This window comes from Rhinoderma darwinii, chromosome 9, assembly GCF_050947455.1.
Source record: "Rhinoderma darwinii isolate aRhiDar2 chromosome 9, aRhiDar2.hap1, whole genome shotgun sequence".
In the NCBI taxonomy this organism is placed as follows: Eukaryota; Metazoa; Chordata; class Amphibia; order Anura; family Rhinodermatidae; genus Rhinoderma; species Rhinoderma darwinii.
The window spans coordinates 29,916,668-29,940,058 of record NC_134695.1 but is presented as its reverse complement, the minus strand read 5'-3'; the positions used below and the strand labels follow the sequence as shown (position 1 = coordinate 29,940,058).

The 23,391-nt window shown below is 43.3% G+C and overlaps 1 protein-coding gene across 14 annotated transcripts in view; it reads left to right on the top strand.

The window, feature by feature from the left end:
- The window catches only part of NRXN2 (neurexin 2), a 760,118-nt gene that overhangs the window by 143,176 nt on the left and 593,551 nt on the right, over nt 1–23,391 (top strand). For all 14 annotated transcript variants that reach the window (XM_075837456.1, XM_075837449.1, XM_075837451.1 and 11 more), the window contains one exon: nt 2,108–2,204. The gene's annotated coding sequence lies outside the window, so the exon portion shown is untranslated. The remainder of the gene's footprint in view (nt 1–2,107; nt 2,205–23,391) is intronic.

Sequence of the window (23,391 nt, the reverse complement as noted above, 5' to 3'; positions counted from 1 at the left end):
GGAAAACAGCTCCTGATTTTCAGACGTTTTTTTACGGCCGTTTTTGGAGCTGTTTTCTATAGAGTCAATGAAAAACGGATCCAAAAACGTCCCAAGAAGTGACCTTCACTTCTTTTCGCGGCATTTTTTTTACGCGCCCGTTTTTCAAAACGGCCGCAAAAAAAAACGGCCAGTCGGAACAGCACGCCATTTTTCCCTTTGAAATCAATGGGCAGATGTTTGGAGGTGTTCTGCTTCCGATTTTTTGGCCGTTTTTCGGGCATTTACGGGCCGAAAAACGTCCGAAAATAGGCCGTGTGAACATACGCTTACACTTTACTTTTGCCAAGTTTAACATTTAGATACGGATGTAGCCATCTTTATCTTGACTCTGATAACTTGCTGCAGCGTGATATCACACAACAAAAGCCATTGAAAAGTCATTGAAAAAATCATTGAAAAAGTAAAGATAAAGGATCTTGCCACTGTGTATTTAATGCATTGAAAGTCAAGATGCATCTGTACTATGCTGCCTATAGCTACCAGGCAGACTCCAAGAGCATATCTCGAAAAAAAAAAGAAATATTTCTGTGATTGGTCGCTATGGACAACACTGACACTTTTTTCTTAGAACAATTGATAAGAATGAGGCCCCACATGTTTGGAATTCAAATATTAATATTCCATCACTTTCATGATATAATCCCTTCAATGATGAAGATCTGTGAATCAGGTGTATGTGTGAATCAGGTGTATGTGTGAATCAGGTGTATATGTAAATCAGGTGTATGTGTGAATCAGTTGTATGTGTAAATCAGATGTATGTGTAAATCAGGTGTATGTGTAAATCAGATGTATATGTAAATCAGGTGTATGTGTGAATCAGGTGTATGTGTGAATCAGGTGTATGTGTGAATCAGATGTATGTGTAAATCAGGTGTATGTGTAAATCAGGTGTATGTGTAAATCAGATGTATGTGTGAATCTGGTGTATGTGTAAATCAGGTGTATGTGTAAATCAGGTGTATATGTGTACATCAGGTGTATGTGTACATCAGGTGTATGTGTGAATCAGGTGTATGTGTAAATCAGGTGTATGTGTGAATCAGGTGTATGTGTACATCAGGTGCATGTGTACATCAGGTGTATGTGTACATCAGGTGTTTGTGTGAATCAGGTGTATGTGTACATCAGGTGTATGTGTGAATCAGGTGTATGTGTGAATCAGGTGTATGTGTGAGTCAGGTGTATGGGTAAATCAGGTGTATGGGTAAATCAGGTGTATGTGTGAATCAGGTGTATGTGTAAATCAGGTGTATGTGTGAATCAGGTGTATGTGTAATCAGGTGTATGTGTAATCAGGTGTATGTGTAAATCAGGTGTATGTGTGAATCAGGTGTATGTGTGAATCAGGTGGATGTGTGAATCTGGTGTATGTGTAAATCTGGTGTATGTGTAAATCAGGTGTATGTGTGAATCAGGTGTATGTGTGAATCAGGTGTATGTGTGAATCTGGTGTATGTGTGAATCTGGTGTATGTGTAAATCAGGTGTATGTGTAAATCAGGTGTATGTGTAAATCAGGTGTATGTGTGGATCAGGTGTATGTGTAAATCAGGTGTATGTGTGAATCAGATGTATGTGTGAATCAGGTGTATGTGTAATCAGGTGTATGTGTAATCAGGTGTTTGTGTAAATCGGGTGTATGTGTGAATCTGGTGTATGTGTGAATCTGGTGCATGTGTGAATCTGGTGCATGTGTGAATCTGGTGCATGTGTGAATCGCGTGCATGTGTGAACCGGGTGTATGTGTGAATCTGGTGAATGTGTGAATCTGGTGTATGTGTGAATCGGGTGTATGTGTGAATCGGGTGTATGTGTACATCTGGTGTATGTGTGAATCAGGTGTATGGCGCTTTCTATTTTATAATTACCTGCAGCATTTAATTGATTCTGCTTGCTACCTTAGTGCATTATTATCATTTTAATAAATTTTCTACTTAAATTGCATTCTGTGCTTGAATCCACATTTTTTGTTAGCATTTCCTCATTGTGTTTTTATTATTCTTATTTCCAACTGGTTCTGTGATATGAATGTGCTAATGTGACTTCATCTTGATTTCCTTCAGGGGTGGACAAACATATTGAGAGCCTAGAAGTCATCCATGCATTATAAGAATCAGAACACTGAGCATCCAACACCTTGACATCTGTCTGACATATCTGGTAAGTAACCGTCTGTGCCCATTTTAGCTTCTTTACTCTGTTATATATTTCAGATTTTTTTCAAGATCCATTTTTGGTGATTACATTTCTAATATTTTACTTCTTTACACTGTTGCAGGTGTTTTTTTTTAATGTACTGAAATCAGCTTTTCCAAGCTGAACCTGAACCTGAACCAACGCTGCAGTAATGTGACCCCCTAAATTACTCTTTATTGAGCAATATATTTCCACATGAGACCGGTCAGGCTTGCACAGTGCGATGCTTTTCGGTTTTCATGATGTATAAGCTAAAGGTTGAAAATGTATCTCAGACTTTTATGGCCATGTACATGAGGCCTAATGCCAAGCCTAAATTAAGTTAGGTTTGGGCACAATAAAAAATACATTTTAAAAATGTAAAAGAAAACAATTCAAAAAGTTGGGTTTATAGTTAAAAGTAAAACTATAAACTATAGAAATAAAATATTTTGCAGTGTTTGCTTCACCTCTATTCAATTTATCTGCTGTAAGGGTATGTTCCCACACACACGATAACGCTGGTAAATCTGTCACAGAAATCCGCACCAAATAGTGAGTTTTTCCTGCTCATATGGAAACGCAGCATTTTTTCCGCAGCGGTTTTACCTGCGGATTTAGGCCGGGTTTCCACGGGACGGATACGCTGCGGAAAAGCCACATAGAACCCGCAGGATTTTCTGTCTGAAGAATCCACTGCATAATTAACCCCTTAGTGATCAGCCTAATTTAGGCCTTAATGGCCAAGCTATTTTTTTATTTTTTCCATCGTCTCATTCAAAGAGCGATAAAATGTTAATTTTTTTTGACGACATAGCTGTAGAAGGTCTTGTTTTTTTGTGGGACAAGTTGTATGTTTTAATAGCACCATTTTGGGGCACATAGAATGTATTTTTTTGGGGGGAATAGAAAAAAACCCAGCAATTTCACCACACTTTTTTTGCGTCCTAATTTTACACCGTTTACCGTGTGGTATAAATAACAATAACTTTAGTCAGCGGGTTGTTATGATTGTAACGATACCAAATTTATATCGATTTTGTATGTTTTACTACTTTTACACAGTAAAAACACTTTTTTTAAAAAATTATTTGTTTTGTGTCTTCATATTTCAAGAGTCATAACTTTTTTATTTTTCCACTGATGCAGTTGTGTGAGGGTTTGTTTTTGCGTGACGACTTGTAGTTTTGAGAGTATGTTCACACGCCTAATTTTCAGCTGTTTTTCAGGCCGTAAATGCCCCGAAAAACAGGTAAAAATACAGAGGCTGAATGCCTCTAAACATCTGCCCATTGATTTCAAAGGGAAAAAAAATGGCATTTCGTTCCACGGGCGTTTTTGTTACGTGGCGGTGGCAGCCCGTCACTCTGTGGCGGTGACGGCCCGTCACTCTGTGGCGGTGGCGGCCCGTCACTCTGTGGCGGTGTCACAGTATGGCGGTGTTAGCCAGTCATGCTATGGCGGTGTTAGCAAGTCGCGGTGTGGCGGTGTTAGCCAGTCGCGGTATGGCGGTGTTAGCCAGTCGCGGTATGGCGGTGTTAGCGAGTCGCGGTATTGCGGTGTTAGCCAGTCACAGTGTGGCGGTGTTAGCCAGTCACAGTATGGTGGTGTTAGCCAGTCGCGGTATGGCGGTGTTAGCCAGTCACGGTATGGTGGTGTTAGCCAGTCGCGGTATGGCGGTGTTAGCCAGTCACAGTATGGTGGTGTTAGCCAGTCGCGGTATGGCGGTGTTAGCCAGTCGCGGTATGGCGTTGTTAGCCAGTCACAGTGTGGTGGTGTTAGCCAGTCACAGTACGGTGGTAATATTTAGTTACTGTATTGTAAGTATTTGGGTTAGGGCTAGTTTATGTATACATATTCCAGATTCTGGTACAACATAGTGTGGCCTGTATTTCCCAATAGACCACATGAGTCTTGGGGAAGACAGTCCACACCACTGAACACCGGGACCTGGCTGTGCACTAGGCAGCAATGCCACTGAGCACCATTTACATTTATCAATCGTGCTACCAACTATTTTTACGCCATCACAATTGATACGTTTTATCATTGATCTAATTTGTTGATAACACTGTCCAATTATTATGATTGCTGATAAATTAGCACATCATGACAATAATTGACAAGTGTAAGGCTGGGTTAACATTGCATTTTTTTGTTGTGTTTTTTAAATATCCATTCGTTTTTACAAAGACTTTCAGCTGTAATCTGGTTTTTCATTTTCTAGTCATAGGCTTACTGCTTGTAAAATGCATGAGTAATTAAAAAAAAAAGCTTGCGGTTTTCAGACCCGTTTTTTTTTCCTGCTTTTCAAAATGCAACAAAAACGCACAATGTGAACCTAGCCTAAATTGGCCTTTAATGGGGACGTATTAAGTGTTGGTGTCTAGGGCAGCATGAGCTGTAAATACAGCCCTGCATACCGTGACTGGATAACACCACCATACCGTGACTGGATAACACCACCATACCGTGACTGGATAACACCACCATACCGTGACTGGATAACACCACCATACCGTGACTGGATAACACCACCATATAGTGACTGGATAAGGGTATGTTCACACGGCAACGCCAAATACGTCTGAAATTACACAGCTGTTTTCAGGCGAAAACAGCTCCTGAATTTCAGACGTTTTTGCAAGTGCACACGTTTTTCGTGGCGTCCATTACGGACGTAATTGGAGCTGTCTTTCAATGGAGTCAATGAAAAACGGCTCAAATTACGTCCCAAGAAGTGACATGCACTTCTTTGAGGCAGGCGTCTTTTTACGCGCCGTCTTTTGACAGCGACGCGTAAAATTACACCTCGTCTGAACAGAACATCGTAAAACCCATTGAAATCAATGGGCAGATGTTTGCAGACGTAATGGAGCCGTCTATTCAGGCGTAATTTGAGGCGTAAAACGCCTGAATTACGTGCGTAAATAGGCCGTGTGAACATACCCTAACACTACCATACCGTGATTGGATGACATCACTATATTTTGACTGGATAACACCACCATACCGTGACTGGATGACACCACTATACTGTGACTGGATAACACCACCATACCGTGACTGGATGACTGGATAACACAACCATACCGTGACTGGATGACACGACAATATTGTGACTGGATAACACCACTATACCGTGATTGGATGACACCACTATACTGTGACTGGATAACACCACCTTAGGCTTCGTTCACATCTGCACTAGTGTACCGTTCCGACGTTCCATCTGAGCTTTCCGTTGGAACGGGATCCTGACTGACACAATGGTGATGGAAACAGAAACGTTTGGTTTTCGTTTGTGTCAGTCAGAGTCCCGTTCCAACGGAAAGCTCCGACGGAACGGGACCCTAGCACAGATGTGAATGAAGCCTAAGGGCATGGCCACACGTGGCGGATTTCCTCCGCAACTGTCCGCATCAATGCCGCACCTAATCCGGGTTGCGGATTACGGCTGCGGATCTGCCCAAAATGTGCAGAAAATTGATGCGGACTAGCTGCTGCGGACTGCGGGAAAAGTGCTTCCCTTCTCCCTATCAGTGCAGGATAGAGAGAAGGGACAGCACTTTCCCTAGTGAAAGTAAACAAATTTCATACTTACCGGCCGTTGTCTTGGTGACGCGTCCCTCTTTTGGCATCCAGCCCGACCTCCCTTGATGACGCGCCAGTCCATGTGACCGCTCCAGCCTTTGCTTGGCCTGTGATTGGCTGCAGCCGTCACTTAGACTGAAACGTCATCCTGGGAGGCCGGACTGGAGACAGAAGTAGGGAGTTCTTGGTAAGTATGAACTTATATTTTTTTACAGGTTGCTGTATATTGGGATCGGTAGTCACTGTCCCGGGTGCAGAAACAGTGACTGCCGATCGCTTAACTCTTTCAGCACCCTGGACAGTGACTATTTACAGACGTCTCCTAGCAACGCTCCCGTCATTACGGGAGCCCCATTGACTTCCTCAGTCTGGCTGTAGACCTAGAAATACATAGGTCCAGCCAGAATGAAGAAATGTCAAGTTAAAAAAGCAAGACGCATCCGCAGCACACATAACATGTGCATGACAGCTGCGGACTTCATTGCGGAAATTAGAATCTCCATTGAAGTCAATGGAGAAATTCCGCCATGAGTCCGCCACTGCTCCGCAACAGACAGAGCATGCTGCGGACACCAAATTCCGCTCCGCAGCCTATGCTCCGCAGCGGAATTTTACGCATCGTCTAAACGAACACTGCTAAATTAAAGTGGAAGTCAATGGACAAACGGCTCCGCTGCGGATTAACGCTGCGGAGTGTCCGCAGCGGAATTTAAGTGAAATTCCGCCACGTGTGAACCCAGCCTTAGGCTACAATCTCACAACAGTAAAAAAAAGGCCATTACAAACTGATCAACTGTCAGTTTTTCATGGCCATTTTGCATAAGTGTGTCTCAAAATTTTCAGCCATTTGTAGTCCGTCTGTCCGTTTTTAATGGCCGTTTGTCATCCTTTTACTCTCAGTCTCTCCTGTCTGCAGTTCCGCCTAGCTCGTGTTCAGTAGCCTTGTATGCACAACAGATTGATCATCTTTGCAATACTCAGGGACAAGGGTTCGGGTATGTGCACACACAAAATTAAAAACATCTGAAAATATTAAGCTGTTTTCAATGGAAAACATCTCTTGATTTTCAGACGTTTTTTAAGCCACTTCTTTTTCTCAGGCGTATTTTTATGTGGCGTAAAAAAACGTCCCATCGGAACAGAACGCCATATTTCCCATTGAAATCAATGGGCAGATGTTTGTTTCTGCTTCCGTTTTTTCAGGCGTTTTTCAAGGCGTAAACGGCCCGAAATTTGCCTGAGTACACTATGTGTGCACATATCCTTACACTGAAGTGCAAGTTTAATTAACTGATTAATTGGTTTAATGTAACCGTTTGTCTTATATAACGCTCATGTTTGCATGGCACACCGAGTACTTCATAATTGTTTTTTTTTTTCATCGGCTCACCATACAAAAAAAGGTTGATCTAGGGGCTTCCACCTCGCGCAAGCGCTTTACAATCACTCCCAGCAGCCAAACATAAGGGACAGAATGTTTTCTCTTTGTTTGTAACTACGTTGTCCCATCTGCCTGCACATCATGTTCACATTTATTACCTAAGTGAGAGATATAAGCGGCTTCCAGGAGCAGGTAGGCTAAAATTTATAATGTCCAATCCTTGTTTTTCTTAACAGCAGACATCAGGAGACAGTTAGGCCTTGTTCACACAGTGCAGATTTGCTGCAGATTTTGCATGTATTTTTTAACCCAAAACCTGGAAAGGAACCTAAACAGACGAGATATATGAAGGAAGGCCTTATAGGTCTGCTCTGCTGGATCTAATTCAGCTTTTGGTGTAAAAAATGCATGCAAAATCTGCAGCAAATCTTCACTGCGTGAACAAGGCCTAAGGCCGGGTTTACACGTAGCGTAAATACTGTGGATTTTCCGCAACGAATTTCATTGCGGAAAATCCGCAGCATATTACAGTAGCAGCAAAGTCGGTGAGATTTGAACAAATCTTATCCACACGCTGCATAAAAATCCTGCCGAAAAACTGTTTATACATTTACCTGCGGTGCGTTTTTTTAAAACCGCAGCATAAATTGACATGCTGCGGATTAAAAAAACGCACTGCAGGTCATTCGCTGGTTTTCTGTTGTGAATTCAATGGGGAGTTTAAACCAGCAACAAAAAGCAGATTTTTGGCGGCAGAAAAGCTGCGAAAAAAGCGTATACTTACTCAGATCTCTATGCTCCTTTTTTATATAGTGATTACAAAGCGTAGCTTATACAGGGTACAGAGGTAATAGTTGAACCCGTGCCCTGAAGCCTAAAGGCCCATCTGCCATATAAGGCGGCACCAGAATTATAAAAGGCACATAATAGATAGGGGCCCGGTTTTATCAGATGTGTTTACTTTGGCAGCCTTTGAAAATGCAACAAAAAAGCTTGATGTAAACCCAGCCTAAGGCCTGATTCACATGAACGTGTTAAACGTCCGTGGGACGGTCGTTGAAACAGCGGCCGTCCCACGGACCTATGTTATTCAATGTGGCCGTTCACACAGCCGTTGTTTCAACGGACCCCGTGAAGGGTCCGTGGGAAAATAGGACATGTCCTCTCTTTTCACGTATCACGCATCCCTCCATAGACTCTCAACTATGGGCGATGCGCGACATGGCGTCCCGCAGCTCTGAGCACGGATGCACCTCGGATGTGAAAAACTGCAGTTTTTCACGTCCGAGATGCGCAGCGTTCGTGTGAATCAGGCCTTAGGGTATGTTCACACGGCTATTAAACGGCCCGAAAAACAGCTGAAAGATCGGGAGCAGAACGCCTCCAAACATCTGTCCATTGATTTCAATGGGAAAAACAGTGTTCTGTTTCGTGGGGGCGTTTTTTACTCGGCCGTTTTGAAAAACAGAAGTGCATGTCACTTCATCCGTTTTTGGAGCATTTTTTCATAGACTCTATAGAAAAACAGTTCCAAAAACGGCTGTTAAAAACACAGCAAAAAACGCGACTTTGAATAAAAAAGAGGAGCTGTTTTCCCTTGAAAACAGCTCCGTATTTTTAGACGTTTTTTATTTTGTGTGTGCACATATCCTAAGATTCAACAGCGCTGCCTGCAATTACGTCTGGCTGTGCTCAGTCAGTGAAATGTAATTATCAGTTCAATTTGAACAATTTGTTGATTGAGTTAATGCAGGAATATGGGTGTTGGGTAACTTTGTTTCTTAAAGAGGATCTGTCACCAGATTTCACAATAAAAAATGCATATATTATTAAATAGAGCTCTCAGGCCTAATGGGGCTGATGTACTTACTTAAAAAATAGCTGTATAATCCAGTTTCAGAGCCAATTCTAGCTTTTCTGTTGCCTGAGGCTTTTCTGCAGCAGAGGCATCAAGCCCCAGATCAAACCCTAAAATACATTCAGACACCTGACCGGAGCAAAAAATAATAATTCAGACTTCAGACCACTGTTTTATAGCCGTTCATCCCATACTCTAGAAAGTCTTGAAAATGCACCAAATTTTTGCATTGTTTGGTGCAATTCGGATGTTTGCGCCTCACTAGACACTTTTTTAAAGTGGTCTGAATAGGTGTGTCGTTTAGTAAAAAGAGGAGGTTGAACGGGGCGTCACTTAAAATGCCCCAAAAAGCTGGCACAAAATTCTGGCACAAAAAGAAGCTAAATCAAAAGTGATATAAGAAAGAGAAAAGTGTCTTGCAGGTCATGCAAGATTTAAATTCCATAGTTACTTAGTTAGTACAGTTGTAAAAAGACATATGTCCATCAAGTTCAAGCAAGATGCGCCAAAATTATCATGCAGCATGCACCACTGTGATAAATGTCTAATTTTGAGCCTGCCCAACTAAGTTTACGCTGTGCAACTATTAGGCCTTATTCACGCGGACGTTGAATACGTCAGTGTGATGGCCGTCACATGGACTCATGTTTTTCAATGGGGCCGTTCATACGGCCGTTGAAAGGTCAGTTGAAAAATAGAACATGTCCTATTATCTTCCGTTTTCACGGATCCCTCCGTATGCTCAATTCTATGGGGATCCGTGAAAACGGGACCCACTTGGGGGCACCTCATCACGTTTTTCACGTCCGAGTTTCCCCACGCTCATGTGAATCTAGCCTTAGACAGCATTAGTAAATGTATGCCACAGTGCACTGATGGGAGAGGTGGTATGGGGAAATTCAGAAAGTAGACAGGCTGTGACAAGCAGTATATGCGGAACAGTAAGGCTATGTTCACACAGAGTTTTTTTACTAGTTTTTTTACGCGGAAACCGTGCGGCAAAACTCGTCAAAGACGGCCCTAAAAGGCCTCCCATTGATTTCAAAGAAGAGACATGCCCTATGTTTGGGCGTTTACACCTCTGACCTCCCATTGAATTCAATGGGAGGCAGAGAAAGCGTATTTCGCTGCGTTTTATGCCCGCGGCGCTCAATGGCCGCTGGCGAAAAACATAGCGAAGATCGGCGCGCAAGCAGAGGAAAATCTGCCTCAAACTTCCAAACTGAATTTTGAGGCAGAAATTCCGCCTGCAAAATACACCGTGTGAACATAGCCTAAGGGTATGTTCACACGCTTTATAAAAAACATCTGAAAATAGGCAGCCTCTGATTTTCAGGCATTTTTTAAGCTGAAAATGAAGCTTCTTTTCAGGCGTTTTTTGAGGCGTTTTTTTGAGGTGTTTTTCATAGTGTTCAATGGAAAATCAGCTCAAAAAACACCTGAAGAAGTGACATGCTACTTCTTTTTACGTTCCGTTTTTTAAAACAGAGGTGTAAAAAGACGCCATGTATGAACTAAATGCTGTTTTTCCCATTGATTTCAATGGGAAGATGTTTGTAGGCGTTCAGATTCCGTTTTTTCAGGTGGTTTTCGAGGCATAAACGCCCCGAAATACACCTGAAAACACTGCGTGTGAACATACCCTAGCAAGTAACAGAATCAGTATTTGAAGGGAAAAGACGGGTAAGGGCACATTCACACGTGGCGGAATTGCACCAACATTTGCAGTGGAAAAATTCTGCCACGTGTGAACATGACCTAAGGATGCAGTCGCACTGCATTTTATTGCAGAAATTTTTAAGACTGAAAATCAGTTTCTTTAATCTGCACGTGGTTGTTTTTGCAGTAAGTGTATGTATTTCTGCAAGTTCTATTCAAATGAATGGAACTGTTTTTTTAGTCGCATAAATTACTGCAACATAATCTGCCAAGTGGGAATCCCTCCTAAGGGTATGTTCCCACAGGTTGGATACTCTGCTTAAAAGTATGCATCTTATCTGAGATCGATCAAACCTGTGGAGAATATCGGCCGAAAATTTTGGTCAGATATTCATCCAGAATCGCAGATATGGAAAACAGAGTTGAAAAAAGAGGCAATAGTTACCATCACTGGCGTTGCCACAGCGACACATCCCTCTGTTTTCCGTGCAGCCCAGCCTCATGTGATGATGTTGCAGCCCATGTGACCGCTACAGCCTGTGATTGGCAGCAGTCACATGGGATGAAACGTAAACTCAGGAGGCCGGGCTGCACGGAGAACAACCGGGGCAACAAAAGCCATCGCTATTACAATGCCAGGGGGGCAAGTATAGACTTTTTCATTAAATGTAAAAAAAAAAAAATCTAATTTTTTTTTCAGATTTGCATTCTGTGCAGCGGAATCACAATTTTCTATTTGTTGCGGCTTTTACCTCCCCATTAAACTCAACAAAGAAAACCCATAACAAAAGTGCAACGATTCTGCAGAATAAATGGACATGCCGCAGATTAAAAAACTGCACCGCAGGTCAATTTATGAATGTTTTTTCCACAACGTGTGCATGAGATTTGTTACAATCTCATTTATTTTGCTGCTACTGTAAATGCTGCAGATTTTTTGCACAGAATTCCGTTGCAGAAATTCCACAGCTTTCATGCCACGTGGGAACCCAGCCTAACAGAGGACAAGTGCCTGGCAACCCAGGTTGTCATGGGGTAATGCACGGCAGCCAGGTAGCATTTTTTTTCTGTTTACATCAAGTTTATAGCCTACTGTATGTTAGAAATATATGACAGGTGAATCTCCCGACAAATTATTTTGATGTATGGACAGTGATGTCAGGAGCTTCCACAGAGACAGAGTCCCGGAGCAGAGTCGCTTCTAGTGCACTGCCTGAGACTCCTTCTCTCCTCCTGACATCACTGTCCATATATGGGCAGTGATGTCAGGGGCTTCCCCAGAGATGAAGTCCCGGAGCAGAGCCGCTAGCGCTATGCCTGGGACTCCTCTCCCTCTGACATCCATGTCCATATATGGACAGTGATGCCGTGATGACAGCAGCGACAGCACCCGGTGGCTGAGTGGGCCCCCCCCTAGGGTAGTAAGCCCCGACACTTGCCCAGGTTTGCCGGGTGCTGATTCCGGCCCTGGTGTCACCCCCCCCCCTTGTAGATAGTGCCACACTGCCCCCTGTAGATAGTGTCCCCTCCCCCCTTGTAGACAGTGCCATACAGCCCCCCTTGTAGATAGTGCCACCCACCTCCCACTTGTAGATACTGCCCCCCACCTCCCTCTTGTAGACAGTGCCCCCACCTCCCTCTTGTAGACAGTGCCCTCCACCTCCCTCTTGTAGATAGTACCATACAGCCCCCACCTCCCGCTTGTAGACAGTGCCCCACCTCCATTTTGTAGATAGTGCCTCCTGTAAATTGTGCCATACAACCCACCTGCAGAGTCTGCCATACAGACTCCCCTGTAGATTCTGCCATACAGCCTCCCCTGTAGATTCTGCCATACAGCCCCCCTGTAGATTCTGCCATACAGCCCCCATGTAGCTAGTGCCACACAGCTCCCCGTAGCTAGTGCCATACAGCCACCTGTAGCTAGTGCCATACAGCCCCCCTGTTGCTAGTGCCATACAGCCCCTCCCTGCACTTAGTGCCGTAAAGCCCCCTATAGCTAGTGCCATACAGCCCCCCTGTAGCTAGTGCCATACAGCCCCCCTGTAGCTAGTGCTATACAGCCCATCTGTAGCTAGTGCCGCACAGCCCACCTGTAACTAGTGCCGCACAGCCCACCTGTAGCTAGTGCCTCACAGCCCATCTGTAGCTAGTGCCGAAACAGCCCACCTGTAGCTAGTGCCGAAACAGCCAACCTGTAGCTAGTGCCGCACAGCCCACCTGTAGCTAATGCCGCACAGCCCACCTGTAGCTAGTGCCGCACATCCCACCTGTAGCTAGTGCCGCACAGTCCACCTGTAGCTAGTGCCGTACAGCCCACCTGTAGCTAGTGCCGTGCAGCCCACCTGTAGCTAGTGCCGTACAGCCTCCTCTAGCTAGTGCCTTAAAGACCCCCCCGTAGATTGTGCCATACAGCCCCCCTGTAGGTAGTGTCACACCCCCTTGTAGATAGTGCCACAGAGCCCCCCCTGTAGATAGTGCCCCCTTGTAGACAGTGCCATACAGCCCTCTTTGTAGACAGTGTCCCCCACCTCCCCCTTGTAGATAGCCCCACCCACCAGGTAGATAGTGCCATACAGCCCCTACCTCCCGCTTGTAGACAGTGCCCCCCAAACTAATAAAACAAAATATTTTTAATCACCTAGGCTCTGGTCCCACGAAGAATGGAACTGCTTCACGACGCTGACGGGATCCTCCTACCTACCTGCTCTGCCATAATTTTCAATAGTATCTGCGTCCTAAGAATGCAGATACTACTGAATGTGGCGTCGCTACCGCTTTTCAGTCATAGAAGCTGCTAGCGGCGCCATGGGGGGCCGTTCCGGCGGCATATCTACCGCTATAGCTGCAACAGCAGTAGTTACGCCACTGATGTTGATAGTCATCTCAAGACTAGAGGTAAACCCCATTTAGGAAAGGGATTGACCTATAAGGCCTGGAGTTTTTATATGGCCATAAGGAACAGTTTTATTAAGTATTCTCCAGACAGAGATTTGCCAGGGAATGCCGAGAGGGCGGAAATCTGGGCCCTGATAGTAATTAGAATGGTTTTTCCAAGTTAATGAAAAAGAAAAAAACACTGAAATTACATTTGTACCTTATAATAAACATGTTTCTACCCTTTCAGCATTATAATTACATTTCTGCCGCTATCTGTATCCCCATCGCCCACTGCCAGTAGTTCCACCTTCATGTTGAAACTACATTTCCTGGCATGCATTGCTCTGTATCACACTTCACCCTCCTCCTACTTACTCGTTCCCACTTCTCAGATCCCAGGCATCGCCACCAGATTATGCAAGAAATCCCTTCTCCATTTTCTGTTTAGAAGCTTTAAATATTCATCTAGCTAATTTTGTGAACACTGATACACACATGTGCGCTGTTATGTCTATATTAGAGCTAATACCCGCAGAGTACAGCGGGGACTGCGTATTCGTGTTCTCGGCTGCTAAATTGACTGGCCCTGTACGGCACGTTAATATTGACGACCCGAATACTGTGAGTGTCTAGCGGCTCATTTACCATAGAATAGGTATATGGGATGTCACTAGAGTTGGAGCTAAAGATTACGTTACAGGACAAGTGACGCGTGGCCACATCTGGAAATTGGGGCACTATTTTAAAAGTAAGTAAATTATAAAGTTTATCTTGCATCTGAGCTATGCTCACTGGCAGCATAAAAGTTGATCTCGGAAAAAAGCCTTTCAGGACCAGCCCCTTTTTGAATCTGTCCTATAAAAAAAACCTCTGCCTTAAGCTTTTTATCATCACACCATATTTGTAAGATAGACACAATGCGGATATAGGTTCGATTTATTGCCGTTCCCTGGGCAGCCAGCAGGGATCTTGTGTCTGATAGGCCCATAGTTCTTAATAAGGGCCCGTCAACTTCCATGCTGTCGGGCCGAATACTTTTAGGCTGGGTTCACACGACCTATTTTCAGGCGTAAACTAGGCATATTATGCCTCGATTTACGCCTGAAAATACGGCTCCAATACGTCGGCAAACATCTGCCCATTCATTTGAATGGGTTTGCCGACGTACTGTGCCGACGACCTGTAATTTACGCGTCGTCGTTTGACAGCTGTCAAACGACGACGCGTAAAATTACTGCCTCGTCAAAGAAGTGCAGGACACTTCTTTGGATGTAATTTGAGCCATTTTTCATTGAATTCAATGAAGAACAGCTCTAAATTACGGCCGTCAATGACGCCTCGCAAAGTGCGAGGACGAGCAATTACGTCTGAAATTACGGAGCTGTTTTCTCCTGATAACAGCTCCGTAATTTCAGACGTAAATGCAGTTTACGTGTGCCCATACCCTTAGGTTCTAAGACAGCTGTATCACCCTGTACGGTCTGAGAGGAAGTCTCCAGTAGGTTCCCTGACTTTTGGATGGAGGGAATATTCACCCGGAATTGGCTGAAAGCGACTGAGACGGTCTGTCCACACATTGAGTTCGCCTTTGATGTAGATCGCAGATATCTCTTTTGCATACACCTCTGACCTGGTCAAAAAACTTGCCACTTCTCTCAGAAGGGCAGGGGACTATGTTCATCTATGCCAATTTATGTAAATCACTGTGGTGGCATTGTCTGACTGGACTCTTACAGATCTGGTTAACAGCAGCTGATGAAATTGGAGAAGAGCTATGAAAACTGCCCTCAGTTCCCTCGCGTTGGAAGATAACGCTCTCTCTTTAAAAGTCCTGAAAACTTGAGCTGTAGTTCATAGGCATCCCATCTTATGAAGGATGCATCTGTAGGGAGGACAACCCACTGAGGGAAAAGAATATATAGTCCTAACCATATGTACTCTCAGGAGAGCTTCAGCCTTGATGAGCCAATCGTCAAGATATGGTACAATTATGATATGCTCTACACATAAAATTAAACGTGCCATCATGGTCAAGACTAACTTGGACAAATTCCTGGTAGCTGTCGAGCTCCTGATAGGAAGGACCCAAAATTGGACATGTTGGACACTTAAACCTCATGCAATAGCTAGCTTTATGAGCTTTGGGTTACTGGAACATGCATCTATGCATCCAGGAAATCCAGGGTTACCATGTAATCTTCCCTTTCTATCAAAGATATGACTAACCGAATCGTTTCCATTCTGAAACGTTCCCCTCAGATGAAGGTGTATTCTGAAACGTTCCCCTCAGATGAAGGTGTTTAGATATGTCAAGTCTATGATCATCCGAATGTTCCGTCTGGTTTGGGTATTAGGAAGATATGAAAGTAAACCCCTACACCCCAATAGTACCTCCTCTGTCATATTCTTGCTAAATAACTCTTTCATAACTTGTAGCATCGCAAGTCTTCTTTATAGTGAGACTGGTATAGACTAACCTGTCTCTTGGAAAAGCACGAAAATCTATAGTGTAGCCACTTTGTACTACATCTTTAGCCCAAGAGTCATGTACTAAATATCACCACTTGGAAACCAAAAAGGCTTTTTCTTCCTCCTACGGGTAACTGTGTGGCGTCAGAACTTGAGACGCTTCCCACTGGTGCTGGACATGGTCTCCCTCTTCCCCTGGAACCACTTTGTGGGTTGGGTTGAGAAGGATATTTAGAGGGGTCTCCAGCTGAGACGAGGCTGATTTATAAGAGGGTGGTACAGATTTTCAACGAAAAGTCTTCTCAGTCTGCAAGCCATCGGAGTGGTTCTCAATGAGCTCATTGAGCTTGGACTCAAAAAGGCTCCCTGGCTGAAACGCCACAGCACATAACATATATACGCTGCCCATGGTTTAAGTAAAATCATACTGCAGCCTGCAGTAAAGAGGGCCATGGACTTTTCTGCCAAACTCAGATTAAGCTCGGCTGTGTCTGAGAGGAAATCTGATACAAGGAGATCGATTTAAAAGAGTCCAGAAGGTCTGCTCTATGATCTCCCACTTGAATAATCATCCTGTAAACGAATGAGCTGTGATCTGAGGGCCTTAGCAACATCCGCAGAGACACTGTGGCTTGGGTGGCACTGGTCATATAATTTCTTCTAAAGGAGCAATCTGCCTTACGATCGATAAAACCATCAGGCTAGCGCTTTCCTCAGAAGAACAGAACCCCAAAAAAACACACAAGTTCTGAGAGGCCAGTAATTAGTCAAAATAAGAACAATGTTTTATTTGGTATACATTAAAAATGCAATTAAAAATTAGTCCCACAAAAACAAAACAGGACGCCACTACGTGGTATATATGTATACAATAGGGGTTTTAAAATAGTGCTACAGTTACCCCAAATGAACCGCGTAATAAAACAGGCTCCAACAATAAAGTGCTACAGTGCATAACTACAATGTTCATAATCAAAAAGTCAGTAAATGTACATACCCATGTTGTTTGTACCACAATAGAAACGTCCACTCCGATGCGTGTTTCGGCTTAGAGCCTACGTTCGGGGGTGGTGCTCAATAACTAATGCACCCCATATAAAAGGGGATGGCAAGAAACTTCGATTTTATTCAATGGTTTTTAATAGCTTAAGGGCCTGTTCACATCGGCGTCGGGTTTCGTTTGGAGTTCCTGTTCATCCATTCCGTCAGAGGAACAGATGAACGGAAAGCCAAACTGAAACTATAGCTACTGTTTGCATTACCATTGATTTCAATGGTAATGCTTCCATTGCAGTTTGGCTTCCGTTTGTTTTCGTTCCGTAAAGTTTCAGGTTTTTTTAACGAAAAACCATAGTGTAGTCGACTACCAGAATCTTTACGGCACGGAAACAAACAGAAACCAACTGCAACAGAAGCATTACCATTAAAGTCAATGGTACACCGATAGCTTCCATTTGGCTTTCCGTTCATCTGTTCCTCTGACAGAATGGATGAACAGAAACCCCAAATGGAACCCGACCCTGATGTGAACAGGCCGTAACCTACAAAGGAAACATGGGTAGAGGAGCAGCACCCTTTCCACTACACCAGTAGGAAAATTTTAAAAAACACAAGTGGGGGAAGGAAACTATGGCCTTTTAAAAGGTTGTTTCAAATAAATGTAACTCTTCGGCCAGGTTCCCACGGGTCAGATACGCTGCGTAAAAATGTTGCAGCTTATCTGACCTGGAACCCATATTGTGGTGCGGTTTTTTAGGACGTAATTTCCGCTGCGTAAAAAAGTGCTCATATCTACCCCCTCCCTTCTTTGACATCGGCCCCGGCCTCCTACGATGATGTTGCAGGCCATGTGACGCTACAGCCTGTGATTAGCTGCAGCAGTCAAATGGGATGAAACATCATTCTAAGGAGGCCGGACTGTAGGAAGAAGGAGGGCGTTCTGGGCAAGTATGATTTATTTTTTTCCGGGGTTGCAATTACGCCATAAAAGTCGCAACACTTGGCTTTCTGTTGCGAGTTTTGCATCCCCATTGAATTCAATGGGGAAAACCCGCAACAGAAAATCAACAAAAATGCAGCATAAATTGACATGCTGCGGAATTAAATTCCACACCACAGGTCATTTTATTAACGTACACTGCGGTTTTTTTCCGCAGCACGGGCATGAGATTTACTAAATCTCATCCACTTTGCTGTAACTGTAAATGCTGCATTATTTTCGGCACTCAATGCTATGTGGGAACCCGGTTTTCATCTCACCTGTCCAAAACACGTGGTAGGCGGATAAATCCCCATATATATATATATATATATATATATATATATATGTGCTCCTATATTTGCCTGCTTCCAGTAATCCAGCACAGCCTGCTTCCAGCTATCCAACGCAGCCTTCTTCCAGCTATCTGACAGAGCCTGCTTCCAGGAATCCGGCACAGTCTGTTACCAGCAATCCAGTTATTGCCAAGGTACCATCTATCAGTGCCTGTTACCTTCTATTTGGCCAGCAGCTACTTTGCTGGGACCGCCTCAAGAGGTGGCCCTACTCCAATCTGGTGGAGTAACTTAGAGGGTCCGCTCAACCCACTGGTTATGACACTGCTTAATTAGAGATTGCTACTGCTACTGCCATAGATATGAGCATATGACCAGTTATGTCAAATCTGGATTATACGCACCTTGATTATTGTACTCTGCAGTAGATCGCAGCTCACGTGCTTTACAATCAACATCCTGTGACAGGTAGCAGACTCAGAGCTGGAACATGGGCAGGTCGGTAACCATTGGATCACTGAGAATTTTATTAAACTGCTGGAACCAGTGGTGTTATCGTGTCAGGGAGTGCCAAGGCAACAACCTGACCCTTTTTTTGGGGGGCTAATGGGGCACTTTAACTAAGTTTGGGGCATAGACAGGGCGCTAATAATATTTTGAGGGCACTAAGGGGGCACTTTTACTTAGTAAGAGGCGCTAAAAGGGGCACTATTTCTGTGCGGCAGGTACTCAGGTGGCACTTTTACTAAGCAGGGGCAATAAGTGGTACTTTTACTGAGTAGGGGGCACTTTCACTAAGTGGAGGGCACTAATGTGGCACTATTACTGTGTGGAGGCAGTAAGTGTGAATTATTACTGTGTAGGGGCAGTGAAGGAACAAAATTAATGTGAGTGGGGGCACTAAGGGGCACTATTACTGTGTGGGGCACAAAGACAGGCACAGATGTTGCAGATAATCAGATTTCATTATTAACAAGTTCTTCCAGTTATACAAGAGGAAAAGAAGGGATGGATCACCAAGCAGTAGGCCCATGTTGCTCTTCACTTCTAAGCCCTGTCATATGTACAGGCAAATGATAAATGCCTTGAGGGGTGTAGTTTCTAAAATGGGGTCACTTCTTGGGGGCCACCACTGTATTTTGGTACCTTAGGGTTTTGCAAATGCAACATGGCGCCCAAAAACCAAGCCAGCAAAATCTGCATGCCAAATAGCGCTCCTGCCTTTCTGAGCCCTGCAGTGTGTCCAAACAGCAGTTTATGACCCCATATGGGGTATTGCTGTAATCAGTAGAAATTGCTTTTCAAATGTTGGGTACTTTTCCTCCTTTATTCCTTGTAAAAATTGAAAATGTTCCTGTTTTATCAGAAGAAAAGTAAGTTTTAATTTCACAGCATGATTCCACTAAAATCAGCAAAGAAAACTGTGGGTCAAAATGCTCACTATACCCCTCGATAAATTCCTTCAGGGGTGTAGTTTCCCAAATGGGGTAACTTTTCGGTGGTTTCCACTGTTTTGTCCCTTCAGGGGCTTTGCAAATGTGACATGGCACCTGAAAACCATTCCAGCTAAATTTGAGCTCCAAAAGCCAAATGGTGCTCCTTCCCTTCTAACCCCTGCTGTGGGCCCAAACAGCAGTTTATCACCACATATGGGGTATTGCCAATCTCAAGAGTTTGCTTTACAAATGTTGGGGTACATTTTTCTCCTTTATCTATTGTGAAAATTGTAAAATCTGAGCGAAATCTACATTTTATTAGAAAGAAACATATTTTCATTTTCACGGCCTAATTCCACTAAATTCAGCAAAAAACCTGTGGGGTCAAAATGCTCACTATACCCCTCAATAAATTCCTTCAGGGGTGTAGTTTCCCAAATGGGGCCACTCTTGGGTGGTTTCCACAGATTGGTCCCTCAGGGGCTTTGCAAATGTGACATGGCACCGAAAACCATTCCAGCAAAACTTGAGCTCCAAAAGCCAAATGGTGCTCCTTCTCTTGTGAGCTCGGCCATGGGTCCAAACAGCAGTTTATTACCACATATGGTGTATTGCCGTAATCATGAAAAATTGCTTTTCAAATGTTGGGGTGCTTTTTCACCTTTATGCCTTGTAAATATTGAAGATTTCTACATTTTATAGGAAAAAAATTTGATTTTAATTTTTCCATCCTTATTCCACTAAATTCAGCAAAAAACCTGCTGGGTTAAAATGCTCACTATACCCCTTGATAAATTTCTTTAGGGGTGTAGATTGCCAAATGGTGTCTTTTTGGGGTGGTTTCCACTGTTTTGGCACCACAAGACCTCTTCAAGCCTGACATGGTGCCTAATAAAATGGAGGCCCCAAAATCCACTAGGTGCTCTTTTGTTTCTGAGGCCGGTGTTTCAGTCCCGTAGCACACTAGGGCCACATGTGGGATATTACTAATAACTGTAGAAACGGGGCAATAAACATGAATTTGCGTTTCTCGGGTAAAACCTTCTGTGTTACAGAAAAAAAATAAAACTGATTTTCTGCAAAAAAAAAATACATTTGTAAATTTCACCTCCACTTTGCTTTAATTCCTGTGAAACACCAAAAGGGTTAAGAAACTTTGTAAATGCTGTCCCGAATACTTTGAGGGGTGCAGTTTTTAAAATTAGGTGTTTTATAGGGGGTTTCTTATATATAAGGCCCTCAAAGCCACTTCAGAACTGAACTGGTCCCTGAAAAAATAGCGTTTTGACATTTTCGTGAAAATGTGAGAAATTTCTGCTAAAGTTCTAAGCCTTGTAACGTCCTGTAAAAATAAAAGAATGTTCAAAAAACGATGTCAACATAAAGTAGACATATGGGAAATAGTAATACAAAACAAAATAGTTACTAATTAACATCTGTTTTACAAGTAGATACATTTAAAAATGCTAATTTTTACAAATTCTCTCTAAATTTTGGTAGTTTCACAAATAAACACTGAATGTATTGACCAATAACTTAAAGTACAATGTGTCACGAGAAAACAATCCCAGAATCACTTGAAAAAACAGAAGCAGTCCAAAGTTATTATCATATAAAGTATCACGGCGCGGGGTGTGGACCCACTGGGCCGTACCGTGTAGCGGGATAGCAGCTGGCCAACTAGGTACAAAACAATGTCCATAATCCAGAAAGGGTACCTGAGGCAATGTAGACAGTAGCGGTGACACAACTTGACTGTAGATGGCACAGTGGATGCAGTGGAAGACACGACTTGACTTTCACTGTAGATGGCACAGTAGATGCAGAGGAAGACACGACTTGTCTTTCACTGTAGATGGCACAGAGGCACAGTAGCACGGGATACAGGGTACAGGCAGCAGGAATGGGTAACACTGGGAACTGGAAAACACTAGCAGACCATTTGCAAGACAAACTTTAGTTATACAACAATGCTCAGGCAAGGATTAAGTGGGCAGAGCCCTTTTTGTAGTCCAGCAGCATTCTGGGCTAATTACTGATTAATAACAACTGGACGCGTACTGGCCCTTTAAGGCCGTGCACGTGCGGGCGCGTGCGCCCTGCAGGAAACAGTCCCAGAACCCGGAAGTGAGTGCTGGCATCTCCCTTGAGGGAGATGCCTCCGAGAACACAGACGTCCAAGGCCGGGGCCGTTAGAGGGTAAGTCTGAACGTCGGCCATAGACGTTACATAATGTGAGACATGTCAGATTTGAAAAAAATGGCCTGGTCCATTAGGTGAAAACAGGCTGTGTCCTTAAGGGGTTAAATTCTGAATGTCTGTACATGACCTTACAGACATAATACATTGCAATCCAGGAGCATTGCAATGTATTATAGAAGTGATCAAGAGATTGCATGTTCAAGTCCCATATTGGGACAAAAAAAAAAAAAGCTGAAAAAGTTGAATATAGTTTATAGAAAAATTAAATAAAAACAACCGGTGAACAATGTAAAAAAAACAAAATACACTCAAAGCGATGACAGAGTTGCTGTTTTTTTTTTTAGTCATCTTGGATCAAAAAACTTGTGCAAAGCATTCTGGGCTTTGTAGTCCTTGATCCATCTTGCTTCACACTTAAATATTGCTGGGGGATCCCCTCTACTATTCAGGTCTGTAATCAAGAATCAGAGCAGGTGCTGTTTTAATTTGATTGGATAATTAGTTTGTGAAAGCTAATTAAACCATCCACCAATGAGGAGAAGGCTATAAATAAATCAGTGTCTAATTTGCATAAGGCTCGAAATGAAAAGCTGTTTAATTAATATTTAAAATGTTCAACATGAAATTGGACAATACAAAACTTGTGGAGATATGATCATTCTTATAACTTAACCATTTAAACCATTTGTATACACAAGAGTTGAAAAAAAGGTCTACCACCGGAGACAGGGTAAGGCCTCATGCACACGACCGTAAAAACTCCCGTTATTACGGGTTGTAATTACGACCCGTAATAATGGGCTCATAGACTTCTATTGGCCACGGGTACCTTCCCGTTTTCTTCCCGTTCGTGTGCATGAGGCCTAACAGAGTAAATGTATTGCCAGATAATTGGGCTTAAACATTATTTTAAAAATGCTTGGCATGAAGTGGAAAAAGGAAAGGTGTCTCTGCTTTTACATTGACTGTCTCTGATAATTATAATGGTAAATTAGGCCAAACGTTTTGTTTTTTTCGTGCAATAGACTCATCCATGTAAGTAGGTTTCTTCAGAATGGTAAAACATTTTCCAGGGGTTTATTCTTGGCTCCCCCCCCCCCAGTTACTGGTGAACCCAAGATATACCATATATTATGACCCATTTGCAAATGGTTTAGATCCTAGTACCCCAATAGAATAGCAAGTCCTTTAGCCATTGGTGACCCGGTGTTAATGGCAACTATTAACACTTGGTTGCTCAGCTTGATGGCATCCAGTAACTGATGTCTAATGGAATATAAGCCAGTTCTTAAGGAAATGTTGGGAGACCGTGATCAGGGTGAAGTCTAAATTCACTCTAAATGACTGTGGGAAAATGTTCAAGTGTTCCAACTTATACTTCATACCAATACCTGAGAAATAATCAATCAAGTTTAAAGG